Genomic DNA, 3,073 nt, shown 5'->3' on the forward strand with positions numbered 1-3,073 from the left:
GATGGTGTTTAATGCCTGTTATGTGTGAGCGTGGTGTGGACCCCAGTTAAAACACAGACCAGGAGGAGTAGGAGCCAAAGAAAGTAGTTTAATGAAACAAAACAAGGTAATGCTGGGTGGCAGGAAGACAGGACCCAGGAGGACCAGGGTGGCAGGAAGACGAGGAACCCAGGAGGACCAGGGTGGCAGGAAGACGAGGAACCCAGGAGGACCAGGGTGGCAGGAAAATGAGGAACCCAGGAGGGACGAGCCGGAGACCAGGAAGGACAAGCCGGGGACCAGGAGGGACGAGCTGGAGACCAGGAGGGACGAGCAGGAGACCAGGAAGGATGAGCAGGAGACCAGGAGGATGAAAAACCAGGAGGGACGAGCAGGAGACCAGGAGGACGAAGAACCAGGAGGGACGAGCAGCAGACCAAGGAGGGACGAGCAGGAGAGCTGGCAGCAGGGGAGACACAGGACCCAGAAGACGAGCAGGTAAGCAGGCAGCAGCCAGGAGGACCAGGATGACAGGTGAGTCGACGGGCGAGTACACAGGGTTGTGGCAGTAGTTAGACACACAGGGTAACAAGATCAGCAATCAGGGAACAGAAGGATCAAGAGCAGGGGACTGACGAACGTAACCAACAGAACGGAGAGCTTGCTGATTAACCCGATGCAGAGTTATAAGAGCTGCTGACATGCGGAAACAAACAGAAACAAGACTGGAACACGAACAGGCGGAAAGCTCAGGACACGAACACATGTAATGCTAACCGGGTAGTGTAGCACAGCATAGGGTAAAGGTAGCAGTATGGTATGAACCAGCAAAGAGGCGGCAGAAGACAGGGTGTATATATACCTGACAGGACCGGGAGACAACAAGCAGCAGGTGGGAGAAATGATGGCTGATTGCAGAGAAATACCACAGGGGACCGGACCAGGGGATCAATAGGTGAATGATATGGTGACTAATTGCGGTGACGGAGCAGCGGGGAGAGAACAGGTAAACAGAAGCGTAAACACGGGAAGCCGAGCCACGCGACATCACAACAATGCCGAGCTGAAGTCCACAAAGAGGGCCCGTGCATAGGTCCCTGGGGAGTCGAGGTGTTGCAGGATGTAATGCAGTGCCATGTTCACTGCATCGTCCACTGACCTGTTTGCCTGATGTCCTTCAGGTGGGCCAACACCAGTCTTTCAAAGGACTTCATAACTACAGATGTCAGGGCAACAGGTCTGTAGTCGTTCAGTAATATCAGGGCGAAAGGCCTGTAGTCGTTCAGTCAACTGGTGGAGGTTTTCTTGGGGACTGGAATGATGGTGGAGTGTTTGAAGCAGGAGGGGACTTCACACAGCTCCAGTGACCTGTTGAAGATAAGTGTGAAGATGGGGGCCAGCTGATCAGTGCACACTTTCAGGCAGGAGGGGGTCACACCATCTGGGCCTGGAGCCTTTCTTATCTTTTGTCTTTTAAAGAGGCCACGCACATCCTTTTCACAGATCATTAGAGGTGGGGGGCTGGAGGGGAGGGTGGTGATTGTCAGGGGAGCAGCTGCTGGATCTGAGGTGGGGAGGGTGAGGGGGGAGGGTTGTCTCTCAAACCTGCAGTAGAACACATTCAGGTCGTCTGCTAGCAGGGGGGGATGGTTTTCTATAGCCAGTGATGGTTTTCAGGCTCCCCCACACAGACAAGGGGTCGTTAGCTGAAACCTGAGCTTTCAGCTTTTCAGAGTAGCTCCTCTTTGCTCCTCTGATCTCCCTTGTCAGTGTGTTCCTGGCCTGGCTCTACAGAGTCCTGTCCCCACATCCCCTCCTCTTTGGCACGATGAAGCTGCTGAGTCTTGCTGTGAACCAGGGCTTGTTGTTGTTGTATGTGCAGAAGGACTTTTTGGGCACGCACACATCCTCACAAAAGCTGATATAAGATGTCACATTGTCCATGAGTTCGTCCAGGTCTGTAGCTGCAGTCTCAAATACACTCCAGTCTGTCCTGAACTGAGACTGGGAGTTGGTTCCATAGGAGAGGAGCTTGATAGCTAAAGGCTCTGCCTCCCATTCTGCTTCTGTGGACTCTAGGAACCACAAGTAAACCTGCACTCTGAGAGCGAAGTGCTCTGTTAGGATGATAAGGCTCTACCAGGTCTTTAAGATACGATGGAGCCTGGTCCATGCATTTATGTAGAAGCAGATTCCACCTCCTCTCTTTTCCCGGACAGCTCCACTACGCGATCCGATCTGAACACCTGGAAGTCCGGTACTTGGATTGCGCTGTCCACGATGGAGTCGCTGAGCCAGGTCTTCGTGAAGCGCAAAGCAGCAGAGCGTGCAAAGTCAGTTAGTCCTGTTGACGAGAAGCGTTTCATCCATTTTGTTGACCAGGGAGCGGAGATTAGCCAGCTGAATAGATGGGAGTGAGGTCCGTGTTCCCCTCTGTTATAACCGCACCAAGGCACCAGCGCGTTTTTCATGTCGCCGACATTTTTTCCAGGTCCCGTATATCGCTGCTGCGCCTCCGATCAGAATGTCCATACAGCATTCTTTGTTCACAAAAATCGGAGGAAGGTAGTTTGGTTTGAGTTGTTCGATATTTAACAGTTCTACTTTGGTAAAATAATATAATAATATTAATAAACTTTATTTCTAAGGCACTTTACAGCCCACCTAAGCACAAAGTGCTGTACAATACCGAATAGCAACATAGAACATCATTGCAGTCTATAAACAAATAACACACCACTATCTCTGTAGAGAACTCAAAGCATCAAACGTCAGATAAAAAGGCCTGCCTAAAAAGATGAGTTTTTAAAAGTGACGTAAAAATCGATAACTCGGTTACGTGAGTAACCACGACCGCCATCTCTTTCGGCGCCGGAAGTTATACGGAGTTTAATATACTTGATTTTTGATTTGATTTGATTTGATTTTATTCTTTCAAACATGCAAAACAAATGACATCAACACACACACATAATTACACAAAGCCAACCACTGCTAATCCAGAATCAGTTTGCTTATACCCAGCACATGTTTGAATGGAGTAGGAAGAAGTCAGACTTATCCAGTCCTACCCCAGAACATCATCTTATACAAA

The sequence above is a fragment of the Monopterus albus genome, unplaced genomic scaffold (genome assembly GCF_001952655.1).
Source record: "Monopterus albus unplaced genomic scaffold, M_albus_1.0 scaffold265.1, whole genome shotgun sequence".
Classification (NCBI taxonomy): Eukaryota; Metazoa; Chordata; class Actinopteri; order Synbranchiformes; family Synbranchidae; genus Monopterus; species Monopterus albus.